The sequence below is a fragment of the Pinus tabuliformis genome, chromosome 5_2 (genome assembly GCF_031772625.1).
Source record: "Pinus tabuliformis cultivar Carrire ecotype Pingquan chromosome 5_2, CPIR1, whole genome shotgun sequence".
Classification (NCBI taxonomy): Eukaryota; Viridiplantae; Streptophyta; class Pinopsida; order Pinales; family Pinaceae; genus Pinus; species Pinus tabuliformis.
Window position 1 is genome coordinate 1,068,338,318 of NC_142306.1, and position 12,537 is coordinate 1,068,350,854.

Consider the following 12,537-nt stretch of genomic DNA (forward strand, 5'->3'; position numbering starts at 1 on the left):
GATCAACCTTCTATCTTCCCAGAACAAACGGTCACGGGTAATGTAGTATGGAAGGAGGAATTGGATCCCTCCGATGACTTAACAAAGCTATCACAGTATGCGGGCGCTTATTCGGCGGCAACAATTGACAAAGCATCGGAGGTGAGCCTTCTATTGAAGAATAAGGACCAAGAAATCTTTGCGTTACAGACAGAATTGGTTGAAACAAAGCAAAGGGCAGCACAAGCAGAAGAACAGTTGCTGGCACAACAACAAGAGAACAATCAGTTGACTCAGCAATTGCAAGCGGAAAGGCAAAGGATTGATCAGGGTGCAATCCAGAAACAAAAAGAATTGTCGGAGGCATTGGAAAATTTGAGAGTGGCGAATGAGCAAATGATAAAGACCAAAGATGAGCAAATCGCTCAAATGTCATCGCAGCTGGAAAAGATGAAGGGCGCGTCGCAGGTAAAAGAGTTTAAATCAGAGGCATTATTGATAAACAAAGCGTTGATATCTCAGGTCAGACTCTTATGTCAACAGATCGCTCAAGCTGAGCCACTATGTGAGCTAACTACAACAATAAATCAGCAGGTAGAAAACGCCAGGACTGAACTAGATCAAGCGGACGAGGCCATTACTGCATATCTTGAATGGCAAGATACTGATTTGGGAAAAGCAGCAAAATTGCCCAGGATTATAGAAACACATAAAGATATACTTTTCACAGAATGGCACACTCAAATGATGAAAGCAGAAAGGGCGGCTTCAAGATGTAAATCAACCGCCAACAATCTAGTGGATCTAGTCAATAACACTCTTTACCTGGCCAATATGATTTCTCAATGTACACCGGGAAAGATGACAACCACAAATACATTAGAGCAAACATGCTACCCTGAATTAGAGGAAAAAGGAAGATTAATCGCTGGAGTTAAAAGCTTAACCTCAGATGCATATTGGCTCTTTTTAATCAAGCCACATACACAGAGATCTGCCCTAAAGTGCCTTACAGACGCAATCGGGTGTATAATTCCCGATATCCAAGATGCCACCTATGCGCTGCACAGCTCAGTTCGTGCCTCAACAAACCCCCGGAAGTTGAGCCAATGCTTGCATTAAATCAGCTCAGATTCAAAGGAAAGCAGCCGACTTAATGAGTCACCTTCCCGCTTGCCAGATCGCCAACCAAAACAGGATCAAGAGTTATTGATACCAGCTTAGTAGGATTTCTGTTTAGTAGATATTTAAATTAGATTAGTATTTATAGACCCTTTCATTGTTTTGGAAAGGGTCGTAAAATTTTGTAACAGACTTAATAGGCTGAAGTTTGCACTACTGTGCTTCAGTCGCTATTCTTTTATGAAATTGGACCAGTTGTTCTGAATTCGACATTAAATTTTTTAATGCAATTGCGCACTATTGCCTTTGTTGAGGACGATTTCTGTGTTGGAGGAAGAACTGCTAATAGCGATTGATATTTGGGAATGTGCCGCAGCTCATATGGTACTTTTATCTATGTCTGAAGTCATTTCTTTTATATGAATTGTTATGCTATATATTCTTGCTATTGTTGAATACATGTATGCGCTGTAACAGCAAATCTCTATCTCAGCCCACTATTGGATGTTTTGCGATTTGCCTTTTCCTTTAATCATGCATGTAACAATGATATAAATGATAAAGTGTAGTAATTTCGCTGTTATCGCTTTGTGTAACTATTTATGCACAGCAATCTTGAATAATTTAATATCTATGTTTAGAGACAGAGTCATCTATATGCCTGTCTAAAAGCTCAGATCATCAAACGCTACACTTTAGAGATCGATAAAACCGGGGTAGATTATAGTTATTATATTCATGCCGATAGTTTTAGTTGTTTGCTTATCACTAGCATAATCTATAAGTCACTCATCCATCCCATTTTATCTATTTCTGGGAAACTGGTCCCATTATCCCCAGTCGGAGCCACTATTCCAAACGGAAAAGGAGCTGTACTAAGGTCCGGACCGGGTGGTTTCCCCTATGTTGTTGCAGCGATTTTCGAGGCATCAACATAATTGGCGCTAGAAGGAGGGCCATCAACTGTGAATGGCACATAAGTCCAAACCTATAAGCCATTCTAAGAGTAATTCTCCCTCCAATTCCCCTCGACCTTCCCATTTGCACACTGGTTCGCCGGTATCCAAACAAGGAGAAGGGGAATCAACTACCACTGCTCAAACCCATCATACCCCAGAACAATTAAGTCTTGAATCACCTGAAGTCCAGTCTCTAATCCATAAACTTCAGAGCTTCTCGATTTCACCACAGAAATCTGAGGTATCAGAAAGCAGTGCGACTTCGCAGTTCAATCTCACTCATCCTCTCACCAGACTTCAGAGCGAAAAACTCGGTATTGAACCCACTGAGTTCCCTTTACCCAAAAGGAAAAAGGCGAAGAAAATTACTGAAGGATCTGATAGTGAAGAGCTCTCATCCACGTCCTCCATTGCATTTTCCCCTCTGCGAGGTCAACCATCCACTCCCCCATTACAAATTGTCGTTCACCAGGGATTAGAAGCCTCAATATCCCAACCTGTTCACTCCTCATCTTTGATCCCTTCCCATACATCTGGAATTCCAACAGTAGTGTCAACCACTGTCGCTATTATAATGGCAGACCCATGGACTAGGCCAGGTGCAGTCAACATGCCTGCACCATTGCATGATCTACCAGATGCTCCTGAAAAATGGCTGCCTAAATTTAACCCAGATGACGGGACCAAGGCTGAAGAACACATTAACAATTTTATGTTAGCAGTTAACTTAAAAGGAGTGACAGAGCAAGATGTTGTTGTAAGACTCTTCCCCTACACCTTACAAGGATCAGCAGGATCCTGGTATTTTTCCTTACCCTCTGGTTCAATTACCAGTTGGAACACATGCCAAGAGCAGTTTCTTACCAAATATGGAGATGATAGGTCCTTAGCTACTTTAATAAACGACCTCTCCAATCTGAGAATAGAGCATAGGGAACCAATAAAAGAGTTTAATGCCAGATTTAATAAACTCCTGAATAAAATCCCTACCGCTTCTAAACCAAGTGAACAAATTCGAAGCGAATGGTATATTACCGCCCTACCTGCCAACATAGCTATTTTTGTCGACAGGGCTGGGAAACCTACCTTAGCTGAAAACATGAGAGAAGCACTTGCTGTTGAAAAGCGCATCAACGCTCTAGAGAAGAAAGCTGCTTTGGAAGATAGAAAAGCTAAAAAAGTCTCATTTAAAGAGGATTCCAAGAAGAAAACCCCAAAGGACCCGTACGACATGGAGGGTTTACAAAAAGTCCTTAAAACGTTGTCTAACGAAATGGTTGAAATAAAGAAGCAGGTGGCCGAAACCTCAAACAAAAGACCATTTAGGACTTTTAAGAAAACTGAAACAAAGCCACCCAATGTTATATCTAACGCAGATTCAGAGCAAGAAGAAGAGGAAGAGGAAACAACCTCACAAACCGATGATGAAGAAGAAGTAGCTGAATGCCACGGAATGTGGGATTTTATACTCCCAAACTCTGATACCGAGAATGAAGAAGAAGCCTTTCCGGTTACTACAAGAAGTAAAAGTACTTCTGAACCTACCCAGGCAACTTCAAAGAAAAGGAGCAGGTGCAACCACGACAAAGGAAAAAGTTCCCCCAAAGAAGTCGCCTGTAGTTATTCCGCAAAACCAGCCTTCAACTTCTAATTCTCCTTCAACATCCAAGACATTAGTGGTATCCGATTCAATGGAATATAACATTGTTGATGACATGAAGAAAACTAAGGCAAACATAACTATGTTTGAGCTTAGTAAATTAAAGCATCAGCAAAAATTACTTCTTAAAGAATTGAATGCTGTTCCCTCTACTCCCCTTCCCAGTGCAAGAGCTGCCAACGATTCAGGCCAACCTCCTTCAGGTATGGTTGAAGCTACCGATTCAGTTCTAATTGGAGATAGATCGAATTCTCATACTCCACCCTTCCTGCTGACCTATGAGATTTATAACAGAAACCTGCACAACTGTTTAATTGATTCAGGGGCATCATCTAATATAATGCCAGCTTCAGTTTGCTCTAAACTGAACATTGAACCCCAGAAGTCTGCTATTCATATTGTACAGTTGGACAGGACCAAAGTGCAGGTTGTGGGAGAAATTAATTCCGTAACCATCAGGTTGTCTGCCGATCCCAGGATTGTACAGAGGATTGATATCTTAATTGCTGACATACCTGAATTCTACGGTTTAATTTTGAGCAGAGATTGGTCCGAAAAACTGCATGGGTACATTTCCACAGATTGGTCACATATGTGGCTTCCCTACAAGGGAAAGCCAAATCAAATAAGGATCGATCGAGAGAAGCATATGACCCACACAGTTACTGAATTTGAGCAAGAAAACCAACCTGTGGCGTTCAACAACAACATTTTGGGGAACTATTCGTCAGAGTCATTCTTTGGCAACTTTGTTGCCCAACCATCTCCTTTTTCAGTCAATCATTTTACATCTCAGATTGAAATTTTTTCACAAACTGATAAGTCCAGATGTTTTAATGATGCTGAGGAAAATGTAAATATTTTTGTTAATACTCCTTTATTTTGGTCTTTATATTTTGATGGCTCTAAGTCCAGCGAGGGCTCAGGAGCAGGTTGCATTTTGGTTAGTCCACAAGGAGAAAAGACAATGCTGTCTTGTAGGTTAGAATTTGACTGCACTAACAACACAGCCGAATATGAAGCTTTAGTCCAGGGATTATATAAAGCAATCGGCCTCAAGTGCAATATCTAAAAGTATTTGGCGATTCGGAAATCATTGTCAAACAGGTGAGGAATGCAATTCATTGTCTTTCAAGTCACCTCAAGCATTATCAATCGCTAGTACAGGATCTTACCTCACACTTTTCAGCATTTAACATTTCTTCCATTCCTAGGTCACAAAACTCGGCAGCCGACCTACTAGCCAATGTAGCTTCTAAGCTTCTACCTTCTGAAGACTACAGCCTTGATAGATTTTCTGTAGAATTACTTTTTAGGCCTTCAATTCCTGACAATGTCACTAATTGGAGAGTATTTAACCATGACGAAGATATCTTGCAGTTTCTAACTTCCGAAAAGTCCTATGACAATCAAGTTATTGAGGAAAATGATCATGATCTACAGATGAAAGAAACACCTCAAGAAAATTCAATCCCTAAACCAGTGGTAAAGCTTGAAGACCTTTATGATATCAAAGACAGGTTTAAACCTGTAATTAATGCAAAGCTTCAAAGTTCTACCCTTAGGTTTGAATTGATAAATCTAGGTACTGATCATGCTCCTCAAAACATCAATTTAGGATTAGGACTTTCCTTGGAAGAAAAGGAAGCATTTATTAAATTGTTAAGAAAAAACAAACAAGTCTTTGCTTGGAAGTATGATGACTTGAAGACGTATGATACATCTATTATCCAGCATACCATTCCTATGCTTCCTGATCAGAAACCGATTCAGCAAAAGTTAAGAAAAATACATCCAAATTTGGAGAGCCAGATAAAGTCGGAGCTTAACAAGCTCTTGAAAGCCAAGATTATTTTTCTAGTCCGACATTCAAACTGGGTCTCTAATATGGTGCCAGTCAGAAAGAAAAATGGCGACATTCGAATCTGTATTGATTTCAGGAACCTGAACAAAGCGAGCTTGAAAGATAACTTCCCATTACCTACTATGGAGCAAATCCTCCAATCAGTAGCAGGCTCTGAATTGATGTCCTTTCTTGATGGATTCTCAGGATATAACCAAGTTCTGGTTCATCCTGATGACCAACTTAAAACCACATTCAAAACAAAATGGGGAACATATGCATATCAGAAAATGCCTTTTGGACTCATAAATGCAGGAGCGACATTCCAGAGAGCTATGGATATAGCCTTTAAAGGATTGATTAATCGAACAGTAGTCGTCTATCTAGACGATATTACTGTATATTCTAAGAAGAGATATAATCATTTGCATGACTTAAATCAAATCTTTCAGCGATGCAAAAGATATGGTATTTCTCTGAACCCAAAGAAGTCTTTCTTTGCTCTTGATCAAGGAAAACTCTTAGGCTTTATAGTATCCAAAGATGGCATTTATATTGATCCTGATCGGATCAAGGAAATTTCTGAAATCCCTTTCCCACACAATAAAAAGTCGATGCAGTCATTTTTAGGCCAGATTAATTTTGTTAAACGATTTGTTCCAGATTTTTCTCAAATTGTATTACCACTTCAGACAATGATCAAGAAAAATTCAGTCTTCAAGTGGGGATCAGAAGAAAAGCAAGCTTTTGATGTTATCAAGCAATCAATAATCAATGCCCCGGCCTTGAATACTCCAAATTTTTCTAATCATTTTACATTGTATACCATTGCGTCCGATGTATCTTATGCTGCAGTTCTCACGCAGCCAAATGCTCACAATTTAGAGGCACCCATATCATTCTTCAGTTCAAATCTTCAGGGTGCCGAATTAAATTACTCCGATGTAGAAAAACAAGCCTTTGCTGTATTCAAAGCGGTCAAACATTATCGACCCTTTCTTTTAAAAACCCATACAAAAATAATAGTTCCTTTCCCGGCAGTTAGGCAACTATTAATTCAAAAAGAGCTGGGTGAAAAAAGGGCAAATTGGGTCACAACGCTTCAAGAGTATGACCTAGAAATTAAGCCAGCAAAGATTGTTAGGGGCCAAGGTTTTTGCAGGATATTGGCAGGAGCATCCAACATTCCAGAATCAAGCGACACAGATCAAACTCAAGAAATTAATCAGATAAGTGTTACTGATTCTGGATCTCAATATGCAGATTTAATCTTTTATTTAAAGAATGGTTATGCACCTCCGAATTTGTCTTACAAAAACAAAAGGGCCATTAGATTAAAAGCGAAGAATTTTACCATCATTGATGACGTGCTTTTTAGACAGAATTACGATTCTATCTTGTTAAGATGCCTTGAAAAACCTGAAGCCCAAAAGGTTTTGCAGGAGCTACATGACGGACCAGCAGGAGGACATTTCGGAGCTGACACAACAGCTCACAAAATTATTCATGCTGGTTACTATTGGCCTACTTTGTTTAAAGATGCTCACGAGTATGTAAGGAAATGTCTAAATTGTCAAACTGCTAGCGGAAGACAACGTAAATCAGCTTTCCCCTGCAACCAATCAACATTGAACAGCCATTTGAGCAATGGGGATTGGATATCATTGGGGAGATTACTCCAGCATCTTCCAAACAGCATAAGTATATCCTTACTGCTACCGATTACTTTACAAAGTGGGTTGAGGCAATCCCTTTAAAGACAGCAAACTCTGAAGCAATCATTGAATTCATAGACCAATTCATCATTACCAGGTTTGGTGTCCCAAATGCTCTTGTTTTTGATAATGCATCTTACTTTTCAGGCAATGCGATGTTTGATTTCGCTATTAAAAGAGGATTTAAGTTAAAATATTCTGCTAATTATTATCCCCAAGGAAATGGTTTAGCAGAATCTACTAATAAGAATCTGATTAAAATCATTAAGCGAACTATCGAACAAAATCAGAGGAATTGGCACAAATCCTTAGTGTTCGCATTATGGGCTGATAGGATAACACAGAAAGCTTCTATTGGAACTTCTCCATTTAATCTTGTCTATGGAAAAGAAGCAATCTTACCCACAAATCTTATTCTTCCTTCTTTAGCCCTAGTGCAGTTCATTGAGGAAACTCCTTCCTCTTCTATTCAGTTTAGACATGACCAGATCCTAAAATTAGAAGAGGAAAGAGAAAAAGCCAAGGTTACCCATGCCAAACATCAGCAAGTCATCAAAGCAGCTTTTGATTCAGCCTCATCCGGTTCAAAACAGTTCCAAGTCGGTGATTTAGTTCTGAAATGGGACAAAGCCCATGAGGACAAGGGTAAACACTCCAAGTTCCAGAAGTTGTGGCTTGGACCATTTCAGATCTGTGAGAAGATAGGCCATTCAACCTTTATATTGCAAGATTTATCAGGTTTGAGAGATTCTCTCCCTGTTAATGGCCTTGTCTTGAAGAAATTCTTTCACTGAGGAGGTAGCCCCTTCTCTTTTCATTTCAGTAGGTTTTTATAGTTTGTAGGATTTTTAGAAATAAGGTTGTGAGATGTCTCCCATTGACCTTTTGCTGTATTTAAAAAGTTGTCCCATAGAATGAATATGAACATTTGCTTTTAAAATGATAGAATTTTTAACCAAAAAGGATAATTTCTAGGAAATTAGATATCTTTGTATTCTGAAATCACAATTCAAATTTTGTCAACTCCTCTCAAAGCATAGAAATATTGTAAACCATTTTCTGTTTTTCAAATTGGTCTCTAAAGGTTATCCATACTAAGATAGGAATCAATCCAATCTCAGCATCTTCAACTCTTACTCTGTCATCCATTACTCTTAAGAAGAAGATTGTTCACCCCATTCACTAAAGTTTATGATTTTTCAGAGTGTAATTCTAAAATATAAGATATTTAAGATAAGAGGTCTTATTACAAGCCTGCTTACCACGTTCATAGAGAAATAGTTTATCTGACATTACCAATACTGCAAACCAAAACAGGGTAATGGCTTGAAATTACAAGACAAGGGGTCTCATCACGAGCCAGCTTGTTCAGTTAAACTACTATCAGTGAGTGGCATTGTCAAACAGCTGGCCACCAAACCAGGACAATGGCTTTTTATCTTATCAATGACAAAGAAGAAAAAGGAAATGAAATACAAAATATGAAAAAATATTTTGAATTCATTCTGTTAATCACACTCTTAATTGGATGGGACAATGGACAATCACATGGTTAAAAGGTATCCCTGTCGAAACTATAGATGTTTGCTGGCAGCAGAGGCTCTACCTATGACAGATGAGTTTACTATAAAGGCTGATTTGGAAAGATATTCTATTTTATCATTACAAACCAATAAAGACCTATTTCAAAGCTTAGAATGTTTTTATTTTCTTAAACAAGAGGAAGTCAACAAAATAGTTTCATTTTTCTCAGAATATATTGAAATCTAGTTATATTAGAAATTTCCCCATTGATTGAAACTCTATTTTCTGAAAAAGCTTAAGTGTTTCTATTTTTGAAAGAGATAACTGGTTCTTCCAGCGAATCGCCAATTGTTGTGCTCTACAACAACCCCCCATTTCATATCATCTTTACTTATAAATATTAACGTATGAAATGGGTCCCTTTAAAATTTAATTTGGTATCAATGCTATTATAATCCAAAAAAGTCCAATAAATGAATAAATGCACTTTATAAAACTTTCTGGGCAAACCCTTAAAAGAAATCATGTAATGATTTGTCATTGCGATAAAGCGATCGCAAGATCGCATATCGCAATGACACATGAATTATAATTAAGCACCCCAAAGTTTTCCGCCGATGCGCATTCGGCGATCGGCGATATTCCATGTACATGTTATAATGCCCCATGCCAATAGTCCCGACGCGATACGCATTCGGCGAATTCGGCGATCGGCGACACGCTACAACAGTTGTGATGTTCCCAAAGACTTGTCCCGATGCGATGCGCAATCTAGAATCGGATATCGGCGGCAATCTCACCCAAGTCTTATTGCGCTCAAAGCTTTTCGCCGATGCGATATCGCATTCGGCGATCGGTGATATCCAATACACACCATTAAAGCGCACTAATTATATCCCCGATTGCGATCCGATAAAGCGCGGTTTTCAACGAAGAGCCGTTAAGTGATGGGATGGCACAATTCATTTGTAATAAAAGCTTGATCTCTCACGCAATCCTTCATCTATGCTCAACCGCCAAAACGTCCATTGCATGCTTAAGTGAATCGTTCACCCAAATAACGATATAATGGGCATTTAAGGAATGACGGATTGAAAACGGCTAATTAATAAGATCATGTCCTAAAATCTTTTTACGGATTGTATCCGCGCCCATTTTAAAAGCTAAATCCTTCAGTTACGCATCTATTCATATGTGCTGTATCACTTAAGAGTTTTTCATCGCTATCTCTGTGTATTACGCCCAATTGCCTCTTTGTGCAGAATTCATTCGTAGAAGCTAGGCCTGAGAAAATGGGAAAGAAGTCCAAGAAGACTGCAGGTGCTTCCGCAACACCAACTGCAGGACAAGCGGCCGCAAATAAAAAGAAGGGACTAATATCCGATACCACATGCACAGGGCTCACCAGAGTTACTTGGCAGGGCACTTATAACCTAATTGAAGCTGAGCAACCAGAAAAGGTGGTGACAGAAGCCAGTGTGGACTTACTCAAGAAGTCTGATGCAACTCTCAAAGATTTGGCCGACTCTTTCCTTCACAGGATAGCGGCCAGAGATCAAATTCTTCCCTATACAGACGTTGTGCGATGGGCGATTGAAGAAATCCCCATATTGGACAGAACTTTTAATACCAGAGATGGGAGGATTTTCGGATCATTCAAGCCAGATGACCTAAGGCAAATGTATCATTTGCCTGAACCAGAGAAAATATATAACAAGGCCTTCTTGGAGAAGTTCGCAAGCGAGAATGAGATCGAATCTGAACCTATCAAGGATTGGAGGCAAAATCCCAACAAGCACAAGCATGAATCCTCCGGTAAGTACTCGGTCGATTCTTTGGCTTCTCCTTATTGTTATATGGGGATTATGATGTGTAGGCTGTGGGGATTGCATGATTCTGCCAATTTTACCATTGAAATGGTTCCTTTAATGGAGGCAGCAGTAAACAGTTGGATTATGGATTGGGCTACTATTCTTTCGGATAAATTAGCAGTAGCTGTTCGTGATTTTAGATCTCAGACTGTTGTTTCAGAAAGGAAAATGCCCCCGTTCTACTATAGTGCATATATCTTAGACACCCTTTGTTTCAATTCCGAATTTCCTGTTCTCGGGTGGAGGTGGACTGCACAGGACCCTTCACCCATTCATATATATCATCAAAAATTGTGGAAGTCTTCTTATAAAGACCACCTGTATCAAATCTGTAATGGTTTTATGGTGCCCATTTACTATTCCATTTTTGATAAACCCATTTCAAAAATTTCCTATCAAGCTTCCTTTGATTTACCAGCAGTAGCAAGTTGGTTTGGAGAAGAAAATTTCACCTATATCAGAGTTTTCGGCAGTGAAGCCGACCCACATGTTCTTCCTCTATATGTTCCAGATAAGCTGCTAGCAAGGGAAATTGCATATCAAATCATGGCTGAGAGTACTACACAAACTCTCAAAAGAGAAAAGAAGAAGGGATGGCCATCTTTTCCCTTCAGATGTGGTGTTTATACTCTGCATGATCTTAAACATGCAGAAAAGGAAGCCACGAAGCTTCAGTCTTTAACTCTGGCCACAATCCCAAACAGACCATACGACCCAAAAAAGACTGCTTACAATGCATTAGAACAGGCCAAATTAACAAGGTTTGAGCATCAGAAAGATATGTTTGATGACCTGTTCGTTGCCTCCGAATCAATAGGACATGCTAAAGAACTCGCTAGGATGCAATATAATGATGAGGGATTAACTGAGTTCAATAAACTCAGAGAACAGAGGTTGCAAACTCTGCCTCTGGATTTACTGGCAACAACCCCAGCGACATCATCAAGCGGACCTGTTCGGGAACAGTCCAAGCAACAGGAGGAGAGGCAGAAGAAGCAACAGGAGAAAGAACTGACAGATAAGCAGAAAAGGGAACAAGAGGAACAACAGAAAAAGGAACAAGAAGAAAGGCAGAAAAAAGAACTGGCAGATAGGCAGAAAAAGGAACAAGAAGAAAAACAGAGGAAAGAAAAAGAGGAACAACAGAGGAAAGAGCAGGAGAAAGAGCAGCAGGAGCAAACCACCGATGTCAATGTAGACACTACTATAGACCCCAATTTATTACAAGAATGGCAGCAATTTCATTCCATCATCAGTGGATTGGAATGTTCAAAAGATGGGGATACTTCTAAGACAAATGATACTCAGGATGTTACCTCTCCTCAGGTTCTAAGTGGAACCAGCGGCCCACCAAGTTCTAAGGAAGTTGAAGTTATTCCAAAAGACCCCTCTGACCAGATTATTCTACAGATAGAAGATATTCCGCCATTGGATGTTTTCTACAGCCCAAGACACAGGGCAGTTGTAAAGCGATCAAGGAAGAGACGAAGGATTGATCAACCTTCTATCTTCCCAGAACAAACGGTCACGGGTAATGTAGTATGGAAGGAGGAATTGGATCCCTCCGATGACTTAACAAAGCTATCACAGTATGCGGGCGCTTATTCGGCGGCAACAATTGACAAAGCATCGGAGGTGAGCCTTCTATTGAAGAATAAGGACCAAGAAATCTTTGCGTTACAGACAGAATTGGTTGAAACAAAGCAAAGGGCAGCACAAGCAGAAGAAAAGTTGCTGGCACAACAACAAGAGAACAATCAGTTGACTCAGCAATTGCAAGCAGAAAGGCAAAGGATTGATCAGGGTGCAATCCAGAAACAAAAAGAATTGTCGGAGGCATTGGAAAATTTGAGAGTGGCAAATG